Genomic DNA, 18,603 nt, shown 5'->3' on the forward strand with positions numbered 1-18,603 from the left:
CAAGGTTTCACCTCGTTGGTCGGGCCAGTCTCGAACCCGCATCCTCCAGTGATCTGCCCTCCTTGGTCTTCAAAGCGCTTGGATGACAGGCTCACGTGAGCCACCATGCCCAGCTGGCACACTTTATTGTTAAAAAAGAAATCTGAGAGACTGGGCCAGGTGCTGTTACTCACGCCAGCAATCCAGCACTTTGGGAGGCCAAGGTGGGCGGGTCACCTGATGTCACGAGTTCAAGGTCAGCCTGAGCATCCCGGTGAAAATCCACCTCATTTAAAAAAAAGAGAAAAATAAAAAGAAAGGAAATCAGACAGACCAATGTGTACAATTGTAAAAAACGAGGTGCCAGAACACTCCACCCCCAGCCTCACCTTTCTTTATGAAGTAGTGTTTCCCTCTTTTCACCCAGGCTGGAGTGCAATGGTGCGATCTTGGCTTATTGCAACATCTGCCTCCTCAGTTCAAGCGATCGTCCTGCCTCAGCCTCCCAAGGAGCTGGAGTTGCAGGTGTCCACACCACCATGTATAGCTAACTTTCTCTGTATTTATTTATATTTATTTATTTATTTATTCTGTACGTGAAATCTATCTGTATTTGATTTCTACCAAACAGCCACAACAGCAAAAAAAAAAAAAAATACAAAACGCTGCACACCTTGGCATGTCATTCTTGCATGGTGGCCATGCTGGCCTTCTGCGTATCGTCCCAATTTTAGATTAGGTGCTGCCGAAGCGAGCACATGCCATGCCCATCTCAACTTTTTAATTTTTTTCTGTTTTTATGTTTCTCATAGGGAGTGGGTTGCGCTGTGTCATTCAAGGCCAGTGTCGACCTCACCATCCACTTGTCTCGGCATTCCAAAGTGCTGTGATTACAGACGTAAGCTGCCGAGCCCAACCCAAGTTTTGTTTTTGATTTAAAGACGGGGTTTCAACACGTTGGTCAAGCTGGTCTTGAACTTGCAAACTCTGGTGATTTGCCCACCTTGGTATTCAAAGGGCTTGGATGACAGGCTCACGTGAGACACCGTGCCCCGCTTGCCAAATTTATTGTTACAAAAATAATCCAAGAGACTGGGCTAGGGCTGTGACTCATGCCTGCAATCCCAGCACTTTGGGAGGCCAAAGTGGGGGAAGGGTCACCTGAGGTCACGTGTTCGAGGTCAGCCTGGGCATCCCAGTGAAATCCACCTCATTTAAAAAAAGATAAAAAGAAAAAGAAAAGAAATCAGAGAGAACAGTGTGTACAATTGTAAAAAATGAGGTCCTGGATGATTCCATCCCCGTTCCACCTTTCTTTATGATGTAGTGTTTCCCTTTTGTCACCCAGGCTGGAGTGCAATGGAGCGATCTTGGCTTATTGCAACATCTGCCTCCTCAGTTCTAGCGATTGTCCTGTCACAGCCTCCCAAGAAGCTAGGGTTGTAGGTGTCCACACCACCACATCCAGCAAATTTCTGTTTATTTTTTTTTCTGTCCCTCAAATCGATCTGTAATTGATTTATAAGAAACAGCCACAACGGCAAAAAAACAAAAATATGGAATGCTGCACACCTTGCCGTTTCATGCTTGTGCACTGCTCACACTGGCTTTCTGGGTATCGTCCCAATATTAGCATAGGTGCTGCCAAAGAGTACATGCCATGCCCGGCTCAGGTTTTGTATTTTTTTTTCTGTTTTTATGTTTTTCATAGGGAGCGGGTTGCGCTGTGTCATTCATGGCCAGTCTTGAACCTGTGACCTTATAATCCACTTGCCTTGGCATTCTAAAGTGCTGGGATTAGAGGCGTGAGCTGCCTTGCCCAACCCAAGTTTTGTTTTCATTTTAAAGATGAGGTTTTACCACGTTGGTCGGACCGGTCTCGAACCCACAACCTCAGGTGATCCACCCACATTGGTATTCAAAGGGCTTTGATTACAGGCTCACGTGAGCCACCATGCCCGGCCATCCAAGATTATTGTTAAAAAAGAAATCCGAGAGACTGGGCCAGGCGCTGTGACTCACGCCAGCAATCCTTGCACTTTGGGAGGCCGAGGTGGGTGCATCACCTGAGGTCACAACTTCGAGGTCAGCCTGGGCATCCCAGTGAAAACCCATCTTCTTTAAAAAAGAGAGAAAAAGAAAAAGAAATCAGGCAGATAAGTGTGTACAATTGTAAAAATCGGGGCGCTGGATGACTCCACTCCTGGCCCTGCCTTTCCTTATGATGTAATGTTTTCGTCTTGTCACCCTGGCTGAAGTGCAATGGTGGGATCTTGGCTTATTGCAACATGTGCCTCCTCGGTTCAAGCAATTGTCCTACCGCAGGCCCCCCAAGTACCTGGGGTTGCAGTTGTCCACAACACCACGTCCAGCAAACTTTTTTTTTCTTTTTTGTACCTCAAATCTATCTGTATTTGATTTCTACAAAACAGTCACAACAACAAAAAATACAAAACGCTGCACACGTTTGCATGTTGTCCTTGCATGGCAGCCAGGCCCGCATTCTGTGTATCGTCCCAATTTTATTGTAGGTGCTGCTGAAGTGAGCACATGCCATGCCCGGCTCAGCTTTTTTTTTTTCTGCGTTTATGTTTTTTATAGGGAGCGGGTTGTGCATTGTCATTCCAGGCCAGTCTCAAACCTGTGACCTCACAATCTGCTCGCCTAGGCCTTCCAAAGTGCTAGGATTGCAGCGTAAGCCACCGAGCCCAACCTAAGTTGTGTTTTTGATTTAAAGATGAAATTTTAGTGTGTTGGTAGGGCTAGTCTCGAACCCGCCACCTTGGGTGATCCGCCCGACTTGGTCTTCAAAGGGCTTGGATGACAGGCTCACGTGATCCCCTGCACCTGGCCAGCCATCTTTATGGTTAAAAAAAAAATAAGAGAGACTGGGCTGGGAGCTGCAACTCATGCCAGAAATCCAGCACTTTGGGATGCCCAGGTGGGCGGGTCACCAGAGGTCACGGGTTGGAGGTCAGCCTGGGCATCCCGGTGAAAACCCACCTCCTTTAAAAAAAGAGAAAAAGAAAAAGAGAGAAATCAGACAGATCAGAGTGTACAGTTGTAAAAAACGAGGTGCCAGATGACTCCACCCCTGGCCCAGCCTTTCTTTATGATGTAGTGTTTCCCTCTTGTCACCCATGCTGGAGTGCAAAGGTAGGATCTTGGCTTATTGCAACATGTGCCTCATTGGTTCAAGCAATTGTCCTGCACAGCCCAAAATGTAGCTGGAGTTGCAGGTGTCCACCCCACCACAACCAGCTAACATTTTGGGTTTTTTTTTCCTGTGCCTCAAATGTATCTGTATTTGATTTCTACAAAACAGCCACAATGGCAAAAAAAAAAAAAAAAAAAAAAAATACAGAACGTTGCACACCTTTGCAGCGTTCTGTGTATCGTCCCAATTTTAGTGTAGGTACTGCCGAAGAGAGCAATGCCATGCCCGGCTCAGCTTTTTAAATTTTTTTTTGCTTGTATGTTTTTTATAAGGAGCGGGTTGTGCTGTGTCATTCAAGGCCAGTCTCGAACGTGACCTCAGGATCTGCTTGCCTCAGCCTTGCAAAGTGCTAGGATTACAGGCGTGAGCCGCCGAGCCCAAGCTAAGTTGTGTTTCTGTTTTAAAGACGGGCTTTCACTGTCATGGTCGGGGTGGTCTCCAATCCACAACCTCAGGTGATCCACCCACCTTGGTCTTCAAAGCGCTTGGATAACAGGCTCAAGTGAGCCCCCTCGTGCCCAGCCAGCCGACTTTATTGTTAAAAAAAGAAATCAGAATGACTGGGCCGGGTGCTGTGACTCACGCCAGCAATCCTAGCACTTTGGGAAGCTGAGGTGGGCGTGTCACCTGAAGTCACGGGCTTAAGGTCAGCCTGGGCATCACTGTGAAAACCCACCTCCTTTAAAAAAAGAGAAAAAGAAAAAAAGAAATCACACAGATCAGTGTGTACAATTGTAAAAATCCAGGTGATGGATGACTCTACCCTTGAACCCACCTTTCTTTATGATGTAATGTTTCCCTCTTGTCACCCATGCTGGAGTGCAAAGGTGGGTTCTTGGCTTACTGCAACATGTGCCTCCTTGGTTCAAGGGATTATTCTGTGACAGCCCACCAAGTAGCTGGGGTTGCAGGTGTCCACACCACCACATCTAGCTAACTTTTTTTTAACCCCAAATGTATCTGTATTTTATTTCTACAAAACAGCCACAATGGCAAAAAAAATTCCAGAATGCTGCAAACTTTTGAGGGTCATCCTTGCACAGCGGCCACGCCTGCCTTCTGTGTATCATCCCAAATTTAGTGTAGGTGCTGCCAAAGTGAGCACATGCCATGCATGGCTTAGTTTTTTAATTTTTTTTCTGCTCTTATGTTTCTTAGAGGGAGCAAGTTGTGCTGTGTCGTTCAAGGCCAGTCTCAAACCTGTGACCTCCCGATTCACTCACGTAGGCATTCCAAGGTGCTAGGATTACAGGAGTGAGCTGCTGAGCCCAATCTAAGTTCTGTTTTTGTTTTAAAGACAGGGTTTCACCGTGTTGGTCGGGCTGGTCTCGAACCAACAACCTTGGGTGATCCGCCATCTTGGTCTTTAAAGTGCTTGGATGACAGGCTCACGTGAGCCCCCGTGTCCCACTGGCCAACTTACTTTAAAAAAAAAAATCAGAGACTGGGCCTGGCGCTGTGACTCACGCCAGCAATCTTAGCAGTTTGGGAGGCTGAGGTGGGCGGGTCACCTGAGGTCACAGGTTCAAAGACAGCCTGGGCATCCTGGTGAAAACCCAACTTCTTTAAAAAAAGAGAAAAAGAAAAAGAAAAAAAAATCAGATCAGTGTGTACTATTGTGAAAAACGAAGTGCTGGATGAATCCACCCCCAGTCCCGCATTTCTTTATGACGAAGTGTTTCCCTCCTGTCACCCAGGATGGAGTGCAATGGTAGGATATAGGCTTATTGCAACATGTGCCTCCTTGGTTCAAGCAGTTGTCCTCTCGCAGCCCACCAAGAAGCTGGGGTTGCAGGTGTCCACACCACCACGTCCAGCTAACTTTTTTTTTGTACCTCAAATCTATCTGTATTTGATTACTACAAAACAGCCACAATGGCAAAATATATATATACGGAATGCTGCACACCTTTGTGTGTTGTCCTTGCGTGGTGGCCACACCCGCTTTCTGTGTATGGTCCCAATTTTAGTGTATGTGCTGCCAAAGCGAGCAGATGCCATGCCTGGCTCAGCTTCTTTGTTTTTTTAAATGCAAATTTTTGCTTAAGTTTACTTTCATTGTAAAAACTAATTTCTCGTAAGAGCTTTTTAACAGTGGCACAGTCTTAATACATTTTAAATAAATTACAACCAAGCCTAAATTATTGTGTAGAGTGAGAGGGATTTAAAGAAACTACAGTCACCCTTTTGGTTGGCTAAGAAGCCAAATTAATCCTTCATGCATTTAGTTGACAGTAATTTCAGTTCATTTGTAGCCCCACATATGTGGTTTTTCGCCTATATTCCTCAATGAGCATTCAAATGTCTTTTTCTACATTCTAAAAAACAGTGTGCTTCCAACCTGCTGAATAAAAACTAAGGTTCACCTCTGTGAACTTAGTCCACACATTGCAAAGCATTTTTTCAGATTGCTTGTTTCTAGTTTTTATCACGGGATATTCTGTTTTTTGCCATAAGCCTCTCTGGGCTCTGAAATGTCACTTTATAAATTCTCCAAAAAGAGTATTCCAGACTTTCTGTATGACAACCAACGTTTAACACTGTGAGCTGAATCTGCACGTCGCAAAGTATTTTTCACAGATAGCTTCATTTTAGATTTCATTGTGGGGAATTTGGCATTTTATCAAATGTTTCAATGGGATCTGAAATGTTGTTGCTAGATTCTACAAAAAGAGTGTTTCCAACCACCTGAATAGAAACAAAGGATAGACTCTGTTAGCTTAATGCACACATCACAAAGCATTTTCACAGATAGCTCCTCTCTTGTTTTTAACGTGGAATATTTTGTTTTTCATGAAAGACCTGTCTATCGCTTCTTAGATTCCACAAGAAGAGTGATTGCAACCTCCAGAATCAAAACCAAGGTTCGACTGTATGAGCTGAATCCCCACATCACAAAGCATTTTCAGAGTACTTTTCTTTTTAGTTTTCATTTTAGATATTTGATTTTAAACCATAGGACTCAATGGGCTCTGAAATTCTCCCTCCTGAATTCTACAAAGTAAGTGTTTCCAAACTTCCAAATCAAACCACATGTTCAACTCTAAGTTGAATTCACATATCAAAAAGCATTTTCACAGATAGCTAGTTTCTAAGTTTTATCACAACATATTTTGTTTTTCACCTATATTCCTCAATCAACATTCAAAAGTCTTTTTCTAGATTCTACAAAACAGAGTGCTTCCAATCTACGGAATAAAACCCAACGTTCACTTCTGTGAACTTAATCCACATATTGCAAAGCATTTACCCAGATCACTTGTTTCTAGTTTATATCACAGGATATTCTATTTTTTATTATAGGCCTCTATGAGCTCTGAAATGACACTTTATAAATGGTCTGAAAAGAGTATTTCAGACATTCTGTATGAAAACAAATGTTTAACACTCTGAGCTGAATCTGCACATTGCAAAGAATTTTTCACAAATAGCTTCTTTTTAGTTTTCATTGTGGGAATTCAGCTTTCCATCATACGTCTCAATAAGCTCTGAAATGGTGTTGCTAGATTCTACAAAAAGAGTGTTTCCTATCAGCTGAATAAAAACTAAGGATCGATTCTTTAAGCTAAACGCACACAATGGAAAGCATTTTCACAGATAGCTTCTCTCTTGTTTTTAACGTGGAATACTCGTTTTTTCACCATAGGTCTTTACATCGCTTTTTAGATTCCACAAAAAAAGAGTTTGCAACCTCCAGAACTGAAAGAGAAGTTTGACTGTACAAGCTGACTCCGCACATCAGAAAGCATTTTCAGAGTAGTTTTCTTTTAGTTTTCATTGTGGGATATTTGGTTTTTATCCATACGACTTAATGGGCTCTGAAGTGTTTTTTTTCCCTGAATTTTACAAACAGAGTGTTTCTAACATTCTGAATCAAAACAAATGTTAAACTCTGTATGCTTAATCCACACATTCTAAAACATTTTAACAGATATGTATTTTCTAGTTTTTGTTTCTAGTTGTGTATCATGATATATTCTGTTTTGCACCATAGGCCTCTAAAGGCTGTGAAATGTCCCTTTAGATTCCACAAAAAGAGTATTTCAGACATTCTTTATGAAAACAAACGTTTAACACTATGAGTTGAATATGCACGTCACGAAGCATTTTTCACAGATAGCTTCTTTTTAGTTTTCATCGTGGTGTATACGGTTTTTCATCATACGTCTCAAAGGGATCTGAAATGTTGTTGCTAGATTCTACAAATAGTGTTTCCAACCAGCTGAATAAAAACAAAGGATCGACTTTGTGTGCTTAAGGCAAACATCACAAAGCATTTTCATAGATACCTTATTTTTTGTTTTTAACCTGGAATATTATTTTTTTCATCATAGGCCTCGATATCCCTTCTTAGATTCCACAAGAAGAGTGTTTTCAACCTACAAAATCAAAACAAAGTTTCGACTGTATGAGCTGAAACCCTGCATCACAAAGCATTTTCATAGTACTTTTTTTTAGTTTTTATTTTGGAATATTTGATTTTTATCTATAGGACTCAATGGGCTCTGAAATGCACCCTCCTGAATTTTACAAGGAAAGTGTTTCCAAACTTCCAAATGAAAACACACATTCAATTCTGTAAGCTGAATCCATACCTCAAAAAGCATTTTTTCAGATTGCGTGTTTCTAGTTTTTATCACGGTATATTCTGTTTTTTGCCATAGGCCTCTATGGGCTCTGAAATGGCACTTTGTACGTTCTCCAGAAAGAGTATTTCAGATATTCTGTATGAAAACAAACGTTGAAAACTGTGAGCTGAATCTGCATGTCACAAAGTATTTTTCACAGATAGCTTCTCTTTGGTTTTCATTGCTGGCAATTCGGCTTTTCATCATATGTCTCAATGGGATCTGAAATGTTGTTGCTAGATTCTACAAAAAGAGTGTTTATGACCAGCTGAATAAAAACAAATTATCGACTCTGTGACCTAAATGCACACATCACAAAGCATTTTCACAGATAGCTTGTCTCTTGTTTTTAACGTGGAATACTCGGTTTTTCACCATAAGACTTTATATAGCTTCTTAGATTCCACAGGAAGTTTGTAACCTCCAGAATTAAAACAAAAGTTCGATTGTACGAGCTGAATCCCCACATTAAAAATAATTGTTGTCAGAGTATTTTTTTTAGTTTTCATTGTGGGATATTTGGTTTTTATCCACAGGACTCAATGGGCTCTGAAATGTTTTTTTTTTTTTTTTTTAATTTTAAAAAGAGAATTTTTCCAACATTCTGAATCAAAAAAATATTCGACTCTGTAAGCTGAATCCACACATCCCAATACATTTTAACAGATATATATTTTCTAGTTTTTAATCACAATATATTCAGTCTTTCACCAGAAGCCTCAATAAGCTTGAAAATGTATTATCTTAGATTCTACAAAAAGAGTGTTTTCAACCTGCTGAATCGAAACAAAAGTTCAAAGTCATAGGCTGACTCTACATATTGCAAAGCATTTTTGTGGAATGCTTGTGCCTTTATAGACTCTACAAAAACAGGGTTTTCAACCTGCTGAACCAAAAAAAAGCTGCAAAAATTTGGGTTGAATCCACATATCACAAAGCATTTTCACAGATAGCTTGTTTCCAGTTTTTATCATGGGATATTTGATTTTTCACAATAGGCCTCAGTGGGCTTTGAAACATTTCTTTTTAGATTGTATAAAAACAGTGATTCCAACCTGCTGAATAAAAGCCAACGTTCATTTCTGTGAATTTAATCCACACATTGCAAAGCACTTTCCCAGATCACTTGTTTCTAGTTTTTATCACGGGTTATTCTGTTTTTTGCCATAGGCCTCTATGAGCTCTGAAATGTCGCTATATAAATTGTCCAAAAAAAATATTTCAGACATTCTGTAGGAAAACAAACATTTAGCACTGTAAACTGAATTAGCACATCATAAAGTATTTTTCACAGATAGCTTCTTTTCAATTTTTTATTGTGGAGAATTCGGCTTTTCATCATATGTCTCAATGGGATCTGAAATATTGTTGTTCCTGGATTCTACCAAAAGAGTGTTTCTGATCAGCTGAATAAAAACAAAGGATCGATTCTGTGAGCTTAATGCACACATCACAAATCATTTTCACAAATAACTTCTCTCTTGTTTTTAACATGGAATACTCGGTTTTTCACCATAGGCCTTTATAACAGTTCTTAGGTTCCACAAGAAGAGTGTTTGCAACCTCCAGAATTAAAGCAGAAGTTTAAATGTACGAGGTGAATCCCCATATCAAAAAGCATTCTCAGAGTTTTTGTTTTTTTGGTTTTAATGGTGGGATATTTGATTTTTAATCAAAGGACTCAATGGGCTCTGAAATGTTATTTCCTAAATTTTTCAAAGAGAGTGTTCCCAACATTCTGAATCAAAACAATTGTTAAACTCCGTGAGCTGAATCCACACATCCCAAAACATTTTCACAGATATATATTTTCTTGTTTTTAATCAAAAAAGATTCAGTCCTTCACAAGAGGCCTCAAGAAGCTTCAAAATGTATTATCTTACATTCTACAAAAAGAGTGTTTTCATCCTGCTGAATCCAAACGAAAGTTCAAAGCCATAGGGTGACTCTACATATTGCAAAACATGTTTATAGAATGCTTGTCCCTTATAGAGTCTACAAATCAGCATTTCCAACCTGCTGAACCAAAACAAAGCTTCAAAAATTTGGGCTAAATCCACATATCAAAAAGCATTTTCACAGATAGCTTGTTTCCAGTTTTTATCATGGGATATTTGGTTTTTCACAATAGGCCTCAGTGGGCTTTGAAACATTTCATTTTAGATTGTATAAAAACAGTTTTTCCAACCTGCTGAATCAAAACAATTCTTCAACTCTGTGAACTGGAGACATACATGGCAAAGCATTTGTAAAGATAGCTTTTTTATACTTTTCATCATGGGATTCATAGGTCTAAATCGGCTCTGAAATATCCCACCCTAGAATCTCCAAAAAAGTGTTCCCAAATTGCTGAATGAAAACAAAGGTTTAAATCTGTGAGCTGAATCCACACATTGCAAAGCATATTCCCAGATAGTTGTTTCTAGTTTTTATCACGGGATATTCAGCTTTTTACCATAGGCCTTAATGGACTCTATAATGTCCCTTTCCTGATTCCACATAGATGTTTCAAAATGTTAATAAAAGCAAAGGTTAAATTCTGTTACATTAATTCACACATTGCAAAGCATTTTCATAAATAGAGTATCTCTGATTTTTATTACTGAATATTAGATTTTTCATGACTGACTTCAATGAGCGGATCTTAAGGTCACAGGTTGGAGACTGGCCTTAAACGACAGAGTGCAACCTGCTCCGTATAAAAAACATAAAAACAGAAAAAAATAAAAAAGCTGAGCCAGGCATGGAATATGCTCACTTTGGCTGCACCTACAGTAATATTGGGAGGATACACAGAAGTCCTGCATGGCCGCTGTGCAAGGGTGACACACAAAGGTGTGCAGCGTTTTGTATTTTTCTGGCATTGTGGCTGTTTTGTAGAAATCAAATATAGACAAATTTGAGGTACAAAAAAAAAAAACAAGAAAGTTAGCTGGACGTGGTGGTGTGGACAGCTGAAACCCCAGCTACTTGGGAGGCTGCCATAGGACAATTGCTTGAACTGAGGAGGCAGAGGTTGCAAGAAGCCCACATTGCACCACTGCACTCCAGCCTGGGTGACAAGAGGGAAATGCTACGTCATAAAAAAAGGCGGGGAGCGGTGGGAGTCATCTGGCACCTTGTTTTATACAATTGTGCACACTGATCTGTCTGATTTCTTTTCTTTTTCTTTTTCTCCTTTTTTAAATAATTTGGGGTTTCCCCAAAATGTTCAGGCTGACCTTGAACTCGTGACCTCAGGTGACCTGCCCACCTTGTCCTCCCAAAGTGCTAGGATTGCTGGCATGAGTCACAGTACCTGGCCCAGTCTCTCTGATTTCTTTCTTAACAATAAAGTCGGCCAGCTGGGCATGGTGGCTCATGTGAACCTGTCATCCAAGCGCTTTAAAGACCAAGGCGGGAGGATCACCCGAGGTTATGGCTTCAAGAGTGGCCAGACCAGCAGGGTGAAACTCCATCTTTAAAATGAAAACAAAACATAGGTTGTGCTCGGCGCCTCATGCCTGTAATCCCAGCACTTTAGAAGGCTGAGGTGAGCGGATCATGAGGTCATAGATTCGAGACTGGCCTTGCACGAAACAGCACAACCTGCTCCCTATGAAAAACATAACAGAAAAAAATAAAAGCTGAGCTGGTCATGCACGTGTCCACTTCCGCAGCACCTACACTAAAATTAGGATGATACACAGAAGGCTGGTGTGGCCGCTGAGCAAGAATGACATGCAAAGGTGTGCAGCGTTTCGTATTTTTTTTTTTTTTTTTTGCCATTTTAGCTGTTTTGTAGAAATCAAATACAGATAGTTTTGACATACAAAAATAAAAAATAAAACAGAAAGGTAGCTGGACGTGGCGGTGTGGACACCAGTAACCCCAGCTACTTGTGAGGCTGTGGAAGGACAATCGCTTGAACTGAGGAGGCAGATGTTGCAATAAGCCAAGATCGCACCACTGCACTCCAGCCTGGGTGACAAGAGGGAAACACTGCATTAAAAAGAAAGGCAGGGCAGGAGGTGGAGTTATCTGGCGCCTCGTTTTTTACAATTGTATGCACTGATCTGTCTGATTCTTTTTCTTTTTCTTTTTCTCTTTTTTTAAATGAGGTGGGTTTTCCCCTGGATGCCCAGGCTGACCTCGAACTCCTGACCTCAGGTGACCCTCCCACCTCGGCCTCCCAAATTGCTAGGATTTCTGGCGTGGGTTACAGCACCTGGAGCAGTCTCTGTGATTTCTTTTATAACAATAAAGTTGGCCGTTCGGGCATGGCTGCTCACGTGAACCTGTCATCCAAGCGCTTTGAAGACCAAGGTGGGTGGATCACCCGAGGTTGTGTGTTCGAGACCGGCCCGACGAACATGGTGAAACCTCGTCTTTAAAAGAAAAACAAAACTTAGGTTGGGATCGGTGCCTCATGCCTGTAATCTTAGCACTTTGGAAGGCTGAGGTGTGTGGATCGTAAGGTCACAGGTTCAAGACAGTCCTTGAAAGACACAGAAAAACCCACTTTCTATGAAAAGCATAAAAACAGAAAAAAATTAAAAATCTGAGCCGGGCATGTCATGTGACCACTTCGGAAGCACCTACACTAAAATTGGGACAATAAACAGTAGGATGGCATGGCCGCCGTGCAAGGATGACACAAAAAGGTTGCAGTATTCTGTATTTTTTTTTGCCATTGTGGCTGATTTGTAGAAATGAAATGCAGATAGATTTGAGGTACAAAAAAAAAAAAAACAGAAATTTACCTGGACGTGGTGGTGTGGACACTTGCACCCCAGCTACTTGGGAGGCTGTGGCAGGACAATCACTTGAACCAGGGAGGCAGATGTTGCAACAAGCCAAGATCACACCTTTGCCCTCCACCCTGGGTGAGAAGAGGGAAACAGTACCTCATAAAGAAAGGTGGGGTGAGGTGTGAAGTCATGCGGCCCCACGTTTTTTACAATAGTACACACTGATCTGTCTGATTTCTTTTTTTTTTTCTTTTTCTCTTTTTTAAATGAGGTTGGTTTTCCCCGGGATGCCCAGGCTGACATCGTGACCTCAGGTGACCCACCCACCTCGGCCTCCCAAAGTGCTAAGAATGCTGGCATGAGTCACAGTGCCCAGCCCAGTCTCTCTGATTTTTTTTTAAAACAATAAAGTCAGCCGGCCGGGCACAGTGGTTCACATGAGACTGTCATCCAAGCGCTTTGAAGACCAAGGAGGGTGGATCACCTGAGGTTACCGGTTCAAGACTGGCCCAATCAACATGGTGAAACCCCATCTTTAAAACAAAAACAAAACTTAGTTTGGCCTCCGCGTCTCAAGCCTGTAATCCCAGCACTTTCAAAGGCTGAGGTGAGCAGATCGTTAGGTCACAGGTTCTAGTCAGGCCTCGAACGACACAGCGCAGCCTGCTCCCTAAGAAAAACATAAAAACAGATAAAAATTAAAAAGGTGAGCCGGACATGGCATGTGCCTGCTTCAGCAGCACCTACAGTGAAATTGGGACAATACACAGAAGGCCAGCATGGCCGCCATGCCACGATGACATGCAAAGGTGTGCAGCATTCCTTATTTTTTTTTGCCATTGTGGCTGTGTTTTAGAAATCAAATACAGATAGATTTGAGTTACAAAAACACAAACAAAAAATAAGTTAAGTGGACATGGTGGTGTGGACACCTGCAACCCCAGGAAATTGGAAGGCACCAGCAGGAAAATTGCTTGAACCCAGAAGGCAGATGTTGCAATAAGCCAATTATCGCACCTTTGCACTACAGCCTGGGTGACAAGAGGGAAACGCTATGTCATAAAGAAAGGTGGGGCAGGACGTGGAGTCATCCGGCACCTCGTTTTTTACAACTGTACACACTGCTCTGTCTGATTTCTTTTCTTTTTCTTTTTCTCTTTTTATAAATGAGTTGGGTTTTCCCTGGGATGACCAGGCTGACCTCGAACTGGTGACCTCAGGTGACCTGCCCACCTCAGCCTCCCAAAGTGCTAGGATTGATGGCGTGAGTCACAGTGCCTGGCCCAGTCTCTCTAATTTCTTTTTTAAATAATAAAGTCAGTCGGCCAGCCACGGTGACTCATGTGAGACTCTCATCCAAGCGCTTTGAAGACAAAGGCAAGCGGATCCCCCGAGGTTGCGGGTTCAAGATCAGCCTGACCAATACGGTGAAACCCCATCTTTAAAACCACAACAAAACTTAGGTTGGGCTCGGGGCCTCACGTCTGTTATCCCAGCACTTTGGAAAACCGAGGTGAGTGGATCGTGAGGTCACAGGTTCCTGATTGGCCTTGAAGGACACAGTGCAACCTGCTGCCTATAAAAAACATAAAAACAGAAAAAAAAAAGCCGAGCTGGGCGTGGCATGTGCTGGCTTCGGCAGGACCTATAATAAAATTGGGATGATACACTGAAGGCTGGCGTGGCCCCGCGCAATGATGACACGCAAAGGTGTGCAGCGTTTCGCATTTTTTTGGCCTTTGTGGCTGTTTTGTAGAAATCAAATACAGATAAATTTGAGGTACAAAAGAAAACCAAAAAAAACCCCCCAGAAAGTTAGCTGGACATGGTGGTGTGGACACCTGCAACCCCAGCTACTTGGGAGGCTGTGGCAGGACAATTGCTTGAACCGAGGAGAAAAATCTTGCAATACACCAAGATCACACCATTGCACTTCAGCCTGGGTGACAAGGGGAAAACGCTACATCATAAAGTCAGGCGGGGCATGGGGCAGAGTCATCCAGCACCTCGTTTTTTACAATTGTACACACTGATCTGTCTGATTTCTTTTCCTTTTTCTCTTTTTTAAAATGAGGTGGATTTTCCCCAGGATGCCCTGGCTGACCTCGAACTCATGACCTCAGGTGACCCGCACACCTCAGATTCCCAAAGTGTTAGGATTGCTGGTGTGAGTCACAGCACCCGGCCCAGTCTCTCTAATTTCTTTTTTAACAATAAACCTGGCTGGCCAGCCACAGTGGCTCATGTGAGCCTGTCATCCAAGCGCTTTGAAGACCAAAGCGGGTGGATCACCTGAGGTTGCGGGTTTGAGACCGGCCCGACCAACATGGCAAAACCCCATCTTTAAAACAGAAACAAAACTGAGGTTGGGCTCAGTGCCTTACGCCTGTAATTCCAGCACTTTGGAAGGCCGAGGAAAGTGGATTGTGAGGTCACAGGTTCGAGACTAGCCTTCAACGTCACAGTGCAACCTGCTCCCTGTGAAAAACATAAAAACAAAAAAAATTTAAAAAGCTTAGCTGGGCATGGCATGTGCCCTCTTCGGCAGCATCCACACTAAAATTGGGATGATCTGGTGAAGGCCCACATAGCCACAGTGCAATGATGACACGCAAAGGTGTGCAGCGTTCCGCATTTATTTTTGCCGTTGTGGCTGTATTGTAGAAATCAAATACAAATAGATTTGAGGTACAAAAAACAAACAAACAAACAAAAAAGTTAAGTGGACGTGGTGGTGTGGACAGCTGCAACCCCAGCTACTTGGGATGCTGTGGCAGGACAATCACTTGAACCGAGGAGGAAAATCTTGCAATAAGTCAAGATCGCACCATTGCACTCCAGCCTGGGTGACAAGAGGAAAATGCTACATCATAAAGAAAGGCGGGGCATGGGGCGGAGTCATCCAGCACCTCGTTTTTTAAAATTTTACACACTGATCTGACTGATTTCTTTTCTTTTTCTTTTTTTTTTTAAATGAGGTGGGCTTTCCCTGGGATGCCCAGGCTGACAATGAACTCGTGACCTCAGGTGACCAGCACACCTTGGATTCCCAAAATGCTAGGATTGCTGATGTGAGTCTCTCTAATTTCTTTTTTAACAATAAAGTCTGCCGGCAGGGCATGGTGGCTCTCATGAGCCTGACATCCAAGTGCTTTGAAGACCAAGGCGGGCATATCACCCGAGGTTCCAAGTTCGAGACTGGCCCGACCAACATGGTGAAACCCTGTCTTTAAAATGAAAACAAAACTTAGGTTGGGATGGGTAACTTATGCCAGTAATCCCAGCACTTTGGAAGGTTGAGGCAAGCAGACCATGAGGTCACAGTTTCGAGACTGGCCTTGAACAACGAAGCGCAATGCTCTCCCTATGAAAAACATAAATACAGAAAAAATTTAAAAAGCTGAGCCAGGCATGGCACCTACACTAAAATTGTGACAGCACCTACACTAAAATTGGGACGATACAGGAAGTCCAGTGTGGCAGCTGCAGAAGGATGACATGGAAAGATGTGCAGCATTTTGTATTTCTTTTGCCATCGTGGCTGTTTTGTAGAAATCAAATACAGTCATATTTGTGGTACAGAAAAAAAACAAACAACAAAAAAAAACGAGAAAGTTAGCTGGACGTGGTGGTGTGGACCCCTGCAACCCGAGCTCCTTGAAAGGTTGCGACAGGACAATAGCTTGTACCGAGGAGGCAGATGTTGCAATAAGCCAAGATTGCACCATTGCACTCCAGCCTGGGTGACAAGAGGGAAACACAACATCATTAAGAAAGGCAGGGCGGGGGGGTGAAGTTATCCGGCACGTTTTTTACAATTGTATACACTGCTCTGTCTGATTTCTTTTCTTTTTCTTTTTCTCTTTTATTAAATGAGGTGGGTTTTCAATGGGATGCCCAGGCTGACCTTGAACTTGTGACCTCAGGTGACCCGCCCACCTCGGCCTCCCAAAGTGCTAGGATTGCTGGCGTGAGTCACAGCGCCCATCCCGGTCTCTCGGATTTGTTCTTTTTTTTTTTTTTCTGAGACGGAGTTTCGCTCTTGTTACCCAGGCTGGAGTGCAATGGCGCGATCTCGGCTCACTGCAACCTCCGCCTCCTGGGTTCAGGCAATTCTCCTGCCTCAGCCTCCTGAGCAGCTGGGATTTCAGGCACGCACCACCATGCCCAGCTAATTTTTTATATTTTTAGTAGAGACGGGGTTTCACCATGTTGACCAGGATGGTCTCGATCTCTTGACCTCGTGATCCACCTGCCTCGGCCTTCCAAAGTACTGGGATTACAGGCTTGAGCCACCGTGCCCGGCCTCAGATTTGTTTTTTAACAATAAAGTCGGCCAGCCGGGCACGGTGTCTCAAGTGAGCCTGTCATCCAAGCTCTGTGAAGACCAAGGCGGGTGGATCATGCGAGGTTGCGGGTTGGAGACAGGCCTCACCAACGTGGTGAAACCCCCGTCTTTAAAACATAAACAAAACTTGGGTTGGGCTCAGCTCACGCCAATAACCCCAGCACTTTGGAAGGCTGAGGTGAGCAGATCGTGAGGTCAGAGGTTTGAGACTGGCCTTGAATGACACAGCGTACCCTGCTTCCTATGAAAAACATAAAAACAAAAAAAATAAAAAAGCTGAGCCTGGCATGGCATGTGCTCGCTTCGGCAGCACCTACACTAAAATTGGGACGATACGCAGAAGGGGGGCATGGCCGCCATGCAGGGATGACACGCCAAGGTGTAAAGCATTCCATATTTTTTTGTTTTTGTTTTTGCCTTTGTGGCTGTTTGGTAGAAAACAAATAAAGATAGATTTGTGGTACAAAAGAAAAAAAGAACAGAAATTTAGCTATACGTGGTGGTGTGGACACCTGCAACCCAAGCTACTTGGGGGGCTGCGGTAGGACAAATAGCTTGAACCAAGCAGGCATATGTTGCAATAAGCCAAGATCGGACCATTGCACTCTAGCCTGGGTGACAAGAGGGAAACACTAGCTCATAAAGAAAGGCGGGGCAGGGACTGGAGTCATGCACCTCGTTTTTTACAATTGTAAGAGTGATCTGTCTGATTTCCTTTCTTTCTCTTTTTGTAAATAAGGTGGGTTTTGACCGGGATGCCCAGGCTGAACTTGAACTTGTGACCTCAGGTGACCCGCCCACCTAGCCTAACAAAGAGCTAGGATTGCTGGCGTGAGTCACAGTGCCCGGCCCAGTCTCTGTGATTTCTTTTGCAACAATAAAGTCTGCCAGCCAGGCACTGCGGCTGACATGAGCCTGTCATTCAAGCGCGTTGAAGACCAAGGCAGACGGACCACTGGAAGCTGCAGGTTCAAGAGCAGTCTGACCATCATGGTGATACCCGGTCTTTAAAAAGAAAAAAAAAACTTGGATTGTGTATGGTGGCTCATGCCTGTAATTCCAGTACTTTGGAAGGCCAAGGTGAGCGGATCGTGAGGTCACAGGTTTGAGACTGGCCTTGAACAATGCAGCGCAACCCGCTCCCTATAAAAAAAATAAAAACAGAAAAAGCAAAACAGCTGAGCCGGGCATAACATGTGCTCGCTTCGGCAGCACCTATACAAAAATTGGGACAATACAGAGAAGGCCGGCATGGCCACTGCCCAAGAATGACACACAAAGGTGTGCAGCATTCCATATTTTTACTTTCTGCCGTTGTGGCTGTTTTGTATAAATCAAATACAGATAGATTTGAGGTAAATAAAAAAAATTATACTCACAGAAAGTTAGCTGGACATGGTGGCCTGGACACCTGCAACTTCAGCTCCTGGGGACTCTGCGGCAGGACAATTGCTTGAACCGAGGAGGCAGATGTTGCAATAAGCCAAGATTGCACCATTGCACTCCAGCCTGGGTGACAAGAGGGAAACACTGCATTAAACAGAAAGGCAGGGCAGGAGGTGGAGTCATCTGGCACCTCGTTTTTCACTATTGTACACACTAGTCTGTCTAATATTTTTTCTTTTTCTTTTTCTCTTTTTTTAAATGAGGTGGGTTTTCACCGGGATGCCCAGGCTGACCTCCAACTCGTGACCTCAGGTG

The 18,603-nt window shown here is 43.2% G+C and overlaps 8 non-coding genes across 8 annotated transcripts; 6 read left to right on the plus strand and 2 right to left on the minus strand.

Moving 5' to 3' along the window:
• Positions 1–630: 630 nt before the first annotated feature.
• Positions 631–737, minus strand: LOC118151278 (U6 spliceosomal RNA). The gene has a single exon (XR_004739427.1). It is a non-coding gene; the product is annotated as a U6 spliceosomal RNA (small nuclear RNA).
• Positions 738–4,194: 3,457 nt separating this feature from the next.
• LOC118151279 (U6 spliceosomal RNA) lies at positions 4,195–4,301 on the minus strand. Its single transcript, XR_004739428.1, has one exon. It is a non-coding gene; the product is annotated as a U6 spliceosomal RNA (small nuclear RNA).
• A 6,275-nt stretch (positions 4,302–10,576) lies between these two features.
• On the plus strand, positions 10,577–10,681 carry LOC118151272 (U6 spliceosomal RNA). Its single transcript, XR_004739421.1, has one exon. It is a non-coding gene; the product is annotated as a U6 spliceosomal RNA (small nuclear RNA).
• Positions 10,682–11,467: 786 nt separating this feature from the next.
• On the plus strand, positions 11,468–11,574 carry LOC118151276 (U6 spliceosomal RNA). Its single transcript, XR_004739425.1, has one exon. It is a non-coding gene; the product is annotated as a U6 spliceosomal RNA (small nuclear RNA).
• A 1,704-nt stretch (positions 11,575–13,278) lies between these two features.
• On the plus strand, positions 13,279–13,385 carry LOC118151273 (U6 spliceosomal RNA). The gene has a single exon (XR_004739422.1). It is a non-coding gene; the product is annotated as a U6 spliceosomal RNA (small nuclear RNA).
• Positions 13,386–14,180: 795 nt separating this feature from the next.
• Positions 14,181–14,286, plus strand: LOC118151275 (U6 spliceosomal RNA). The gene has a single exon (XR_004739424.1). It is a non-coding gene; the product is annotated as a U6 spliceosomal RNA (small nuclear RNA).
• Positions 14,287–17,196: 2,910 nt separating this feature from the next.
• LOC118151271 (U6 spliceosomal RNA) lies at positions 17,197–17,303 on the plus strand. The gene has a single exon (XR_004739420.1). It is a non-coding gene; the product is annotated as a U6 spliceosomal RNA (small nuclear RNA).
• A 795-nt stretch (positions 17,304–18,098) lies between these two features.
• Positions 18,099–18,205, plus strand: LOC118151270 (U6 spliceosomal RNA). Its single transcript, XR_004739419.2, has one exon. It is a non-coding gene; the product is annotated as a U6 spliceosomal RNA (small nuclear RNA).
• The last annotated feature ends 398 nt before the right edge of the window (positions 18,206–18,603 follow it).

Source organism: Callithrix jacchus, chromosome 16 (assembly GCF_049354715.1).
Source record: "Callithrix jacchus isolate 240 chromosome 16, calJac240_pri, whole genome shotgun sequence".
Lineage (NCBI taxonomy): Eukaryota > Metazoa > Chordata > Mammalia > Primates > Cebidae > Callithrix > Callithrix jacchus.